Below are 11,884 nucleotides of genomic sequence, written 5' to 3' on the forward strand. Positions count from 1 at the left end.
CAGCCCGGGAGATGAGGTCTGCCAGCTGCACGCGGGCTGGCTCCTAGTCACGTGAATTGGACTTCTTAGGGGATGAGGCTCATTGCCGGGAGGGGAAGCCCCTTGACCTCAGGAAGCAGAGGCCCCCAGCCAGGTGAGAACAGAGCACCTCCCCCCCGCCCGGTCCTACCCTTGTTGGGGCCATACTCCTACCTGAGAAGTGAGGGCCCTGACCTCCCGCTCCCCTCCCCCTCCCCAGACTTAGGTTCAGGGGCCCAGCTCCCACTGTCTGATCGCCCCTAGACCTGTCGGTGCCCGACAGCCAGTAGAGGAGGAGCAGGAGGCTGACCAGGGAGGATTCCTGGAGCAAAGACCACCTTGCCAGCCCTCCCCACTGTCACTCTCTAGGTTCCAGGTGCCCTCGGCACACCGCCCCCCACCAGCACACACATGCCCCAGAATCCTGTTCACTGGACTTTGGACCCTCAGTGGGAAACTCACGGGGCTGTTCTCATTGCAATGGAGGCTGAAAGAGGCCCCGGAGAAAGGAGTTTCTAGCTTTACAGGGGGCCTCAGAGAGTGCAACCTCCCCCAGCCTTCCTTAGAGACTCTGCCCAGCTCACCCTGAATCTGGGGGCTGGGCAGGGGGGGAAGCTGGGCCATGGAAGAGAGGCTGGCCATGCCAGGAGCTGGGAGACCTCAGTGGGCACCAACTGTGGGGCCTGGGCAGACCTTGGTCTCCCCGTGTGATGATGAGGACAGCCTAAGGCAGGCACATGGGCCCTAGAAAAGCTGAAACATCTGCCCTCCACACTCGGTTCACACACGGCCTTCTAACCTGCCAACAAAATGCCACCAGTTCTCGCCCCAAACCACCAGTGGGCCCCAAGCCTCTGAGCTCCAAGGTCCCTGGGCCACAGGCCAGTTCCAGAACCAGTGCCAGGCAGGGAGCCCTTTGGGTCCCAGCCCCACAGCCAGACCAAGAATTCTACCTGCCCTGCCCCCCACTCTACCGAGTCCCAGGGCAGGAGGGGAGGAGCCCACGGCAAGGGCCACCCAGCACCCTGTCCACCTAAGACCAAGTCTTACCTGGGGCTCCCAGCTCCCCCTTGCCCTGAGTCCTTGCTCCTGCGGCCACGACCACACGAAAACCACCGGGAGAAGTAGGCCTGCCACCCTCACCTGGGCCAGGTCCCAGCAGACCTGCAGGAACAAGAGAAAAGCTGAGTTGGGAGGCACTCCAGGCAGGCTCCCCCCAGCAAAGCAGCCCAGGCCTGGCTCGGCCTCCTGGGCCTGAGCCCTCAGCCTCTTTGGGCCTGGCTTTCTGTTCTGTGAGACGGGGTGTCGGGCCCAACTCTCCCAGGGCGCTGGCTGTGTGTCCACCCCATGACAGGGGTCAGGACACCGCGTCTCAGCCCTTGGAATGTTTCCCAGACACAGACGGCACAAGAAAGCTGTTCCTGATCCTGCTGTCGGTAAGAGCTTGCCCTGTGGCTTGGGAGACCTTGGGAGTCCTGGGGCAATTCCTCTGAGCCTTAGTTTGTCTCGTCTTTAAAATGGGGAACACATCACCCTGGGGGTTCCGAGGCTCCAATGATGTGGGGTTCCAGCTCCTGCGCTGGACCCAGGTGATTCTTGCATGACTGTCATGCCCATTACACAGCTGAAAAAACTGAGGCCCAGAGAGGTCCTAGAAGGAATGAGCAGCAAAGGCAGCAAGGTGTCCCAGGTCTCCTGCCTGAAAGTCCTGAGCACTTTTTCTGCAGCCAGGCCAGGCTCCCACAAGATTCCCCTCCCCAGACGTGAGGCCCTCCTCCAGCTGCAGACCCCTGTCACCACTCCCTGGAGGCTGAGATGTCCTTAGGTTGTATCTTTCTGTCTGTACCTTAAGTAGATTCTAATTTTAATTTAAACTCCAATTAGCTGTGCCAGCTAAACGGTGTCAGTACCCTACAACCACAGCTTGGAATCACCCTCAGCCCCCACTTCTTCTCTCACCCCATCGCTGCTGAGGTTGGATGCTGGGGGTGGGGGTCTGTCGCTGTCTACCCATTTACAAGCAGTCTGGTCAAAGGGATGAGAGGGGGCAACAGCCACATGACATGGCAGGCAGGAAACAGGGTTGGGGACTCTCGGGGCTTTTATTAGCCCCACCTCCCAGGAGAATGGGGACCCTGCAGTCGGGAGGGGGGCCAGTGAGAGGTCACTAAATAGGACTAAGCAGACGCTGAGCTCTGAGTACGGGCCAAGCTTGTGCTAAAGGACCTCTGACACAGGACCCCTAGTGACACAACTTTCTCCATTCTGCAGATAAGAAACCCAGCCTCGGAAAGCCAAGTACGAAGGCCAAGTCCTTCCTGCCCAGAGCCCTAGACCTTGGTCACAATACCACAAAAGCCTCGAGACTTGCCCTCTGGGGTCTGCTGACTTGGCGGGGAAGAGGAAGGTGAGGGAGAGAGCCCTTGCCCGCGTCCCAGGAGCCTGGCCACACCCGCAGCCTCCCACGCTGATTTGGACCGGTGCTGTCACCGTCCCCAGGGTGCGGGCACCACGCACCTTGTGGTGCCCCTCTGGCTCCCACGCCAAGCACTCTCAGTTCCCCATGAGCGGCGACGCCCCCAGCGCACACAGTTTCACACAGTCAGACTGTGAGTGTCCCGCCAGTCATCCCTCACGCAGCGAGCCTGCCCCCAGCCCTGTCACACAGCGGATCCCTCACCACCGACAGTCAGGTACAGACAGCTGTCCAACGCCTTCACATCTCACACAGTCACACACTCGCACACTCCCCAGCCTGTCCACCACACCCAGCTCAGTCCACAGCAGGAACAAGGAAACCCCAGGGCCCAGATCAGCCTAGTCACAGCAGCTCAGGGGCAGACGGAGAGGAAGAACAAGTGAGCACGCGCGCGGGCACACACACACACACACACACACACACACACACACACACACACACACACTCAGACACAGCAGGGTGGGCTGACACTAACACCACAGGCTCCCACAATGAACAGCTCGAGTGTGCTTGTGGCCAGGGTACACACCCCATGTGCAACATAGGACCCTCTAGGCACAAAAAGACACACAGGACCCCCCCAACACAGAGAAGGGAGCCTGGTGACACAGGACACGCCAAGACTTAGTCCACACACAGCTGCGAAAGCACGGACGGCTCAGGACACCCAAAAGACATACACACAGGCAAGTCACACGTGTGGGAAAGGACATCAGGGCTGAGTCCCAGACAAAGAGGCAAAAAACACACAAGGAGACACTACACACAGTATCCCTACCGCCTAATACTGGCGACTCAGCATGGAGGGGAACAGGGTCCATGCACGCAGGGTAAGGGCCAGAGAGAAGGGGACATCCCCCCACTCCCCAAACCCTTCCTCCCCCACAGGGGGCAGTCGGGGAAAGGGGCGGTTCTGACGGTCCCACCTCCGGCTTCTCATCCCGGCCTGCCAGCCCTCCCCTCACCTGCTGGGCCCCGCGGGGGGTGCCGTCTGGGCTGGGGGGCTGGGGGCGGGGCTGATGCGACCTGGAAGGGGCCACCGGGGAATGGGGTTCGGGGGGGGCAGAGGCGGGGCGGGAGCGGGGGTAGAGACTGGAGCCACGCCCAGCCGGGACACTGGGAGAGAGACCGGGACTGAAAGAAGGCAGAGCCGGGCGGAGGCGCCGTGCCGGCCGGGCAGGGACCCCGGAGCGGGCGGCGAGGCCAGGCGGGCGGCCTGGCGTGGCCCCGGCGGCGGGGGACGTGGGGCGTGGGCGCGGAGTCCGGCCCCGGGGGCGCGGCGGTGGGGGCGATGGACTGGCCGGTCCGGCCCCGAGGGAAGGACCGGGACGCGGCGGGGAGTGTGGGGGAGATGGTCGGCCAGAGGCCCCGGGACTCGCGCGCGACGGCGGCCCCGGGCCCTGGGGGCACTGCGGGCGGGCAGGAGCCGGGCAGACGGGCGAGGGCCGGCCCCGCAGCCAAGGGGGAGCGGGCGGCGGCGGGTAGAGGATCGGCGGTCGCGGAGCGGGGGGCCCGGCTGGCCGCCGCTCAGGTCCTCGGTTTCGGGACAGGAACGGGAGCGCTGCGGGGCCGAAGCGCTCTCGGGGGTCCCGGCCAGCACTCACTCACCTCCGCGCGGGGCCAGGGGCAGGGTCGCGGCGCCCGGTCCGGGTCCGCGCGGTCCGGGGCGTGCGGCGGGGCGGAGTGGGCCGACCGGGACGGGCCCGGCGGCCGGGTGGGAGCCGCCTGAGCGCCGGGCGCGCGGCGGGCGAAGCCGGGGGACTCTCGGGGACCCGGCGCCGCCGCCTCCCGCTTGCGCGCTGCTGCACACGGAAGTGCGAGTGGGCGGGGCGGCGAGACCTCACCCAGGTGCCGGCCGGCCCCGCCCCCCAGGGCCCCGCCCCGCTGGCCCAGCGGGGTTCCCCGGCCCGGCCCAAAAGGGGGCGGCAGGGCGACTCCTGGCCCGCCGGACAGCGCGCACCGGCGCTCAGAAGGCGTCCGCTCCGCGGAGGAGGGCGCTGAGGCCCGGGGGGCGCCCTCCCCACCCTAGCCCCGCGGCCCGAGCGCGAGGAGGCGCCCGCGGGGGTTCCCCGGCTCCCGGCGCCAACGCCCGGGACTCCCCACCCGCCAGCTGGCCAGCCTCGCCCGGCCTCGCTCCTTCTCTTCCTGTTGGCTGGAGTGCGGACGCGGCCGGGCTCGGTGCCCGCCGCCAGGCCGGCTGGCTGGCCGGCCCTGGTCTTGCTCGGGAGGAGCTGGGAAGACTCCAGGGCGGTAGGCTGCAGCTGTTCCCCCCGCTGCTGGCCGGGCTATCCTGGGAGCAGCCAGTACCCCAAAATCCAGTCTTCCGCTCTGCTGCCCCCACTGTCCAGAGCTCCGCATCTACCCTGGCGGGCGCCTGAGCTCCCCCTCCAGACTTGGTTGTCAGGCATAACTCATTCATTCATTCACTGGGTATCCTCCGGGCCTGAAGTCTGGGGATAGAGTGGGGCCCAGAGAGTCCATTCCCTTGCCCCGGAAGCTCATAAAGCCAAAGTGATGGCTAATAATCCTAAGACATGTCATCTTCTAGGGGCAAAGAAGAGAGTTCCAGGTCCCAGGCCTCCTGCAGGAACACGAAGAGGGGATGGGGAGAGTCTTCTTCAACAGCTCTTCCCAGCTGATGCTGAGGAGAGGATGGAATGGGGGCCATCCCTGAGGAGGCCTGGGTTGACAGGGGGCCCGTGGCAGAGAGACCATGGCGAGGATCAGGTGCAACAGCTGTTAGAATACAGTGGGCTCCTGGGGGCGTGGACAGGCCAGAGGGGCTGCCAGAGAAGAGAAGGGCTAGATGCGGGCAGAGGGGCTGCCATATTGCTCAGGTGGGAGAACATGGGTTGGGGAAGATGGGCGGGGAGAAGGGACCAGACCAGGTGGGTTGCGGGGTTGGGGGAGGGGGGAAGACCGCCAGGGATGGAGTGCCCTGGCCGAGATGTGGATCCCGGAATTCTGCTTGAAGTGTGGGGAGGAAGCTTTCCTGGCTGGAAAGAGGAATATTGTAATGAGTCTTCCCACCACAGGGAGGGTGGGGAACTGGTGCCCTCCACCCAGGAAGGGCCTAGTTTGAAATCCAGTTAATGCCCAGGTTCCCAGTTCTGATGCCTGTCTCCTACCCTGATGGGGTGGGCTCCTTCCACTAAGCTGGACCCCTCTGGCCACAGCGTGCTGTCATATAGAAATAGGCCTTGTGCATATCTTTGAACATGCCGTTCCCTGGGCCCAAATGTCATTTCCCACCTACCCCCATATCTCCAACCTGTCTTGGTGTGGCCACCCAAATGCCACTTCTGCCTGATGTCCAACTGTGAACCCATGGCCCTTCCCTGAGCTAGTATTCATTAGTGTGTTTTGTGTCCTGGTCCTGGCTGACGCCATGCCATGGCTTCCCTGGGGTTGGGCTGCAGGTAAAGGTGAGCAAGGTGAGCTTCGGGTGACTTTTGCCCACCTGGGATCAGGTTTCCTTCTAGCTCCTCCCTCCAGGTCCGCAGTGGCCAACCCTGCCTCTTGCTCAACATCAATGATAGGACCCCCCTGGAGGGAGGACTAGGAAAGACTGACCCTTGGGGAGCTACCAGCCCCTAGCTCCCTTGCCCTAGGCTCCCCCGGCAAAATGGAAAGAAGAACCATTCCTGATGGAGCTTCTCTGGTGCCAGGTCCTGGGCTTTGTATTGGGTGTGTGCCACCCGGGCAGTCCTCAGGACCTTGTAAGGGGAAGGCCACCATTTGTGCCATTTTTAGGGATGAATGGACAGCCTCTAAGAGAAGTTAAGAGACTTTCCCCAGGGTACACAGCTAGTAATGGCTGAGGCAGGATTCAGTCCGATGTCTGCTTGGCTCCAAAGCCCGTGTTTTACATCAGGGGTTCTCAGTCTCAGCACTACCGACCTTGGGGCCAGATGGTTCTGTTGCGGGACCGTCCTGTGCATTATGCGGTGTTGGGCAGCTTCCCTGGTTTCTACCTGCTAGATGTCGGTAGCACACCCATCGAAGCTGTGACAGATTAAAATGTCTCTAGACCCTGCCAAATGCTCCTTGGGGGTGGGGGGAAATCACCCCCTGTTGAGAACCACTGCTTTAGAGCAGGGCTAATGTTGCAGGAGCAAGCATTTAAATCAGCTACCAAGATGCACTTTCCTAGCCCTCAGGATCATGCACACGCGAGCTCAGGGCCTGGGGGCACACTCTGGCCTCAGTCAGTCTTTCTCCTTTGGGGGCTCTAAGGAGAAGCGTGATGTGCTCAGAGAGCGGCAGAGGCTGTGCAGGCACACTGGTGAGGCAGAGGAGGGATGTGGGTGGGCTAGGGCAGGGTCTGGACAAGCTTGCTTCTGTGCCCACATAGCCTGTCCAGTATCAACCTTAGAAGGGCCTGCTGAGGCCTGGGAGCAAGCGTTGGCTGTCACATGCTGACTGTATGACTCTAGGCAGGTGACCACACCTCTCTGGTCTTGAGTCCTCAGCTGTGAAAAGGGCTGATGACGGACCCATGTAGGGGCTGAACGAGATCGTGTGTGGAACCCCTGCCAGGGTGGATACCTGGTGAGGGCTCCACTCACACTGGCCAGGGGTACAGGTATGGTCAAGTTGCCGAGTCACAGGCTGTCAGCCGTGGGAGAGCCCTCGATGGCCCCTCACGACATGAGGCACAAATCCCCAAGCAGGGCTGGGCCCACAGCAGCCACCCAGTAGTGGTACTTCCCCTTCCTCCTCCTCCAGGTTTGCAGCTACGGAAATGAGCCCTTCAGGGCAGCACTGGGCAGTGTCCAGACTCTCACCCCTGGCGCCCTGACCCCTGTAGCCCTTACCCTACCCAGAGGCCATGAGCCCTGGGGCCCCCCAGGCCCTCGCAGGAAGTCTAGGACTCAGCCCACCAACCTGGAAAGGGCCTGGACCCGCCTCTGTCCCTGGGGTTGGCCTAGCCAAGGGTAGGATGGAGTCCCTCATGGGATCCCTGCAAGAGCTGGTCCTTGTCCTGGCCTCTCTGCCTCTCACTCGCTCTGTTTCTGCTTCTCTGTATCACCACCCTTGTCCCTGAAGCTTTGGAGGCCAGGACCATCCCCATGACTCCAGGGCACTGGCCTGGCCAAGGGAGAGTGGGCTCATGTTTCTGGAGCAGGAGGCCCAGGCCAGCAGGGATGGTGTGCCTGGCGAGTGCTGGAGGGGGCTGAGCCTGGGGGGTCCTGCTGGGGGGGGGGCAGTGTGTATGGAAAGGGCAGTTGGGACAGGATCCAACCTGCAGTCATGCCTCAGGTGAGCAAGGCGGCCACAGGCAGGGATTGCAGCCTCAGGCCCTGGGGAAGGGGCAGGTGAGGGCCATGACCTTGGGGCAACATGGCAGGGAAGTGCCAGGCCCGGGGCTGGAGGGCCACATGCACAGGCGGCTGCACTCCTGCCCTGGGACTTAACCTTGGCCTCCTAATCTGTGGAACGGGGGAGGACAGTAATGATGGCCTGGTGGGTGGGCCAGAGGCAGGAAGAGGAAGACTCAGTCTGCAGCGGCATTAACTGCCAGACAGAGTCCGTGAGGCCAGGCTAACAGTCCCCGGGTTCTGTCCTCAGCACGTTTGTGTTTGGGTGAAACTTGAGGAATACTTGGGGTAGACAAGGAAAAGGCGCTTTTCGGGTGGGCGAGGCGCAGGGCTTTCCTGGGGTCCTCGCAGAGGCGCGCGGCTCCTGCACTGCCCCCGCCGGCCCCGGCCGCCCGCTCACAGGCCCTGCCCGCCTGAGTCCCTCCGTAGCTCCTCTGAGCCCTGCCCCTCAAAGCCGCGCCGCGTGGAGGGGGCTGGAGGGGCGTCGGTGGCGCCGGGGCAGTCGCAGGGCAACAGCGATCCGTTGGCGCCGAGAGACCCGGGCGAGTCCCTGCTCTCTCCCCCCCGACCACCCCCAGCGCCGACGCGCCCCAGCACCCGCTCCTCCAGGCCAGGCCCCGCACTGGGCTCGGACACCCGCGGGTCCGAGCAGCCTGGTCCCGCACAGGGCGGGAGCCGCGGCCCGCGCCTCAGTCTCCCGTGCAGCGGGAGCTCTCGGAGGCCAGCCGGGCCCGTGGGAAACGGGGATCCGGGCGGCCCTGACCGGGAGGGCGGCCCCCGGGGGAGGGTGGGGGGCGGGGAGGACCCGCAGGCACCGTCGCTCCCTGCTCGGCCGCCGCGCCCCCTCCCCGCCCCGGCCGTCGCGCACGCGCCCCCGCAGGCCGGCGGCCCCGCCCCGGGCAGCCCTTCCGAGCCGGGGGCGGGGGCGCGGCCCGCCGCGTGACACAGGCCCGGCTATAAAAGGGCCGGCTCTATTCCGGGGTCGGCCGCCACCTGCGGCCGGCCCGGCGTCTTCCCTGGGCTGGGGAGCAGCGCGGTGCCCTCTGCCCCTGTCCCCGCCTTGGACTGCGTCCGCGAGAGGCGGAGACTTAGCCCGCCTGTGTCCCGGATGGCGCGACCGGGGTCCTGGGGGCGAGGGTCGGCCCAGGCACCGCAGCCCGCCCCCTGGCTGGGGACCTCTGGGAAGACCGTGGGGGCGCTCTGGGCGGCGGATGAGAGATGGGAGGGAGACACGGAACCCTAGAAAAGGCCTGACACACATTGCTGCTCTGATGAAAAACAGAGCAAATAAGGAAAATGAAGACAAGGTCACAGAGGCAAGGGGAACCTGCAATCACACGGATAATTTCATCCCCCCCAGACGGAACTACACTCCACACTGTAATTGTATCTTAGGCATTGTTCTGTTGGAAGGCACAATCAGGGCGGGCTTTCTGGAGGAGATGGCAGAGCAGTCTGGGGCTCAGGATCCCTTAATTATTTTTCCCTGGAACCAGGGATCTAGGCTCCTGACCCAGACTTCACCCAGGGTTTGCCAGCAACTCTTGTGAGGGCCGTGAGCAGGGTCAGTGGGCAGTGCCTGGAGAGAAGTGGTTGGGCCAGTTGAACCAGCAGAGCTTCAGCGAGGTGCCCACACGGCCAGCATCCTCCATCCCAGGTCTCCCAGGGGTATGAGAGGCCCTGGGGGCACCAAGACACAGCTGCCAAGCCACCCCCCACCCCTCTACAGTGCTCATCAAGGCCCCCACCTCTGCTCAGTCTGTGCTTTGCTCCTGGAACGGCATTCCATCAAGATCTTAACCACCCGACAAGGCCCCATGCAAGACGTCCTCCTCCAGGGAGCCTCCCAGATGCCCAGCCAAGGAGGTCCTCTGCTTCTTATGAGGCCTCTCCCCAACTCTACCCCCTCCACCCACACAGTCCAGGGCATCTCCTGACGTACCCACCACTGAAGAACTACCATGCAGCTTCCACACTAACTGGCTGTGTGACCTTGAGCAAGTATCAGCCCTCTCTGAGCCTCAGTCTCCTCATCTCTAAAGTCCCCACACCTTCGGACTGCTCTGAGGATGGATTAAAATGTTGGGTGCAGAGGGCGCAGCCCTGTGCCCAGCACTAGAAATAGGCAGCTGGGCTGTTCATGTCCATCTCCCCAGACTGTGAACTTCCTCGGCAGACACGCGCCTCCTCCCCAGCGCCAAGCAGCCTGTGGTGGGCAAAGGCAGAGGTTTGCAGGGGAGGAGCCTCCCCAGGCAGCCGAGACTCACCCTCAGGCTACTGCCCAGCCCATCACCTTCACACGCCTGGGCCCTGCCTCTGCCCGCAGGCTTCTGTGGGCACAGGCTGTGGCCATTTTGGCCACAGTGGCTAGGCAGGTGGCCAGGCTGTCGGGCAGGCCCAGGCAGCTGGAATGGGGAGCCTTGGGGCTAGAAACACAGCCAGTTCCCGGCCAGTCCCTCAGGGCCTGTGGGCACCAGGCACTCTTCCAGGGCAGTGGAGGGAGGGAAGGAAGATGGCTGGAATTTCCAGATAGGGGGTGGCGTTTGAGTCAAGGGCTGGGGCACACGGTCTAAGCCCTCATACGGGCCCCATGTAGGGCCCTTCATGCCCCAACTCTAGACCAGTAGGGTGAGGACTCAGGCCAGCTGAATCCAGCAGCACCAGGCCTCCCCAGGGTGGGCACCGGAACCCAAGCCCCCTCCCTCCATAACACAGGAAGCCTCTGGCATCTAGAGCAGAAGACCCCGTGCAAGCCTCCACCACCCCCAGGTGGCCGAGAAGTTACCGTGGGTGGCTGTGTGGGTGTGCGTGGCACAGCCATGGTACTAAGGGAGGAAAATGAGCCCTGCCCGGAGAGGGGGAGGGGAGGAGGGGCTCCCAGCCCCGGCGGGGATCCAGGCGGGCCTGCACCGGCAGCCTCTGCTCCATCTCGATGCCGCGCTTCCCTGTCCTGGACTTCTCCGTCCGCTTGTCCCCACTGCTACCACCCTGGCCGAGGCCACCAGTATCTCTGTCTGGCCACCTGCAGTTTTCTTAGGACCTCTCACCCCAACCACTCTTTCTCCTCGCAGCAGCCTCACAATCCTCCTAAAACGTGGAGGAGGCCTCGCTCCCAGCCCGACCCTGGCCATGGATGTCAGGAGAAAGGAGGGAGTCAGCGCACGGCCATCAGACCAAGCATGGTGCAGCCCCTGCCCCCCTGCCCCTGCCAGCACCCCCAGCTCCAGTGAGAGCAACTTCTCCAAGCTCCTACCGGACAGCATCCTGCAGTTCTCACCTCTGGCCTTTTGCCCACGCTGTTCCCTTTGCTTGGCACACCATGCCTAGCTAACTGCTTCTCGGTCTTCAGGTAGGTCCTAGTTTAGTTACCGCCTCCTCCAGGATGTCTTCCCTAACCCCTTGTACCGGGTTAGGCAGATCTCAGTCATTAGGGCAGTGTACCCTCTCTCTACCTGGGCGACTCCACCCAGGGTTTGGGGGATGGTCCTTCTGCTCCCTGACCCATCCCTGACCAGCTGCCAAGCCCCAGCCCATTGCCCTCCCTCAGCCCCCAGGTCTCTGAAAAAAAGTGAGCAGGGTCACCAGGAAGAAGGGAGGGCGGGGGCCATCCAGGGCACCTCTGGGTGACTGCTGCAGCCCCTCCCCGCCTGCCTCGTAGTGCCTCACCTGGGGGCTGGCACCACCAACTGTCCCCTACATCTGCGGCCCAAGGGCTTCCAGGCCTCCAGTTGCCGGGACTCTCAGCCTCCCCCACCGAGCCAGGTGCTTGAGCCGAGGCTGCTCAGAGGGAACCTTGGCAGCTGAGAGCGGGCCCAGGGCGCTGAGTCTTTCTGAGGAAGAGGACACGTAGGCATGAGGTGAAGCTACTGGAGGAGAACCAGCCACTGGGCCGAGTGCAGACAGGTGGCGAGTGTGCGTCAGGGGGTGGCGGGCCTGAGGAGACGGCCGGGCAGGCGCCATGGGGCTGGGGGCTCGCGCTGCCGTGCCTCTGACTTCCCGAAGGGTCCTGCTCTACCAAGGAGAACGGTACTTACTAAGTTTCCGCTAGGATGAGCAGGCCCCGCTG

General features: G+C 63.6%; 1 protein-coding gene across 2 annotated transcripts in view; it reads right to left on the bottom strand.

The window, feature by feature from the left end:
- PRKCD (protein kinase C delta) overlaps positions 1 to 11,224 on the bottom strand; it is a 32,988-nt gene extending 21,764 nt beyond the window's left edge. The window contains exons 1-2 of one of the 2 annotated variants that reach the window (XM_036877820.2): positions 11,096 to 11,224; positions 1,069 to 1,182 (exon numbers count right to left, since the gene is read on the bottom strand). The gene's annotated coding sequence lies outside the window, so the exon portion shown is untranslated. Of the gene's footprint in view, positions 1 to 1,068; positions 1,183 to 4,105; positions 4,326 to 11,095 lie in introns of those variants that run through there. The other variant, XM_036877819.2, reaches the window with a different exon arrangement.
- Between the last annotated feature and the right edge of the window lie 660 nt (positions 11,225 to 11,884).

Source organism: Manis pentadactyla, chromosome 1 (assembly GCF_030020395.1).
Source record: "Manis pentadactyla isolate mManPen7 chromosome 1, mManPen7.hap1, whole genome shotgun sequence".
Taxonomy (NCBI): Eukaryota; Metazoa; Chordata; class Mammalia; order Pholidota; family Manidae; genus Manis; species Manis pentadactyla.